We start from the raw sequence: 306 nt of genomic DNA on the forward strand, positions 1-306 counted from the left end.
CAGCGTGTCTCCGACTTCACTTTCTTCTTCCGGCTTCCTCCGTCCGATTTTCGCTCTCTGGGATTGCTCCCCGTATGATTTTATCTATTACAAAATGTTTTTTTTCATATGGAATGCAGTTGGAGGTCAACCAATAACAGAGCTTGAGAACTAATCACGGGGTTTGTCAAACAGAGCACATGGTGTAGTCCTAAACGATAGCTGGGGATTCTGGGTAGTGTCTTCTGCCATCCTGTACTCCGAAAAAATATTTGTTTCTCCGAATCGAAGGGGAAAAATACGAAAGCATTGCACAAAATTTAAACC

Source organism: Notothenia coriiceps, unplaced genomic scaffold, assembly GCF_000735185.1.
Source record: "Notothenia coriiceps isolate Sejong01 unplaced genomic scaffold, NC01 NC01_scaffold00027656, whole genome shotgun sequence".
Classification (NCBI taxonomy): domain Eukaryota; kingdom Metazoa; phylum Chordata; class Actinopteri; order Perciformes; family Nototheniidae; genus Notothenia; species Notothenia coriiceps.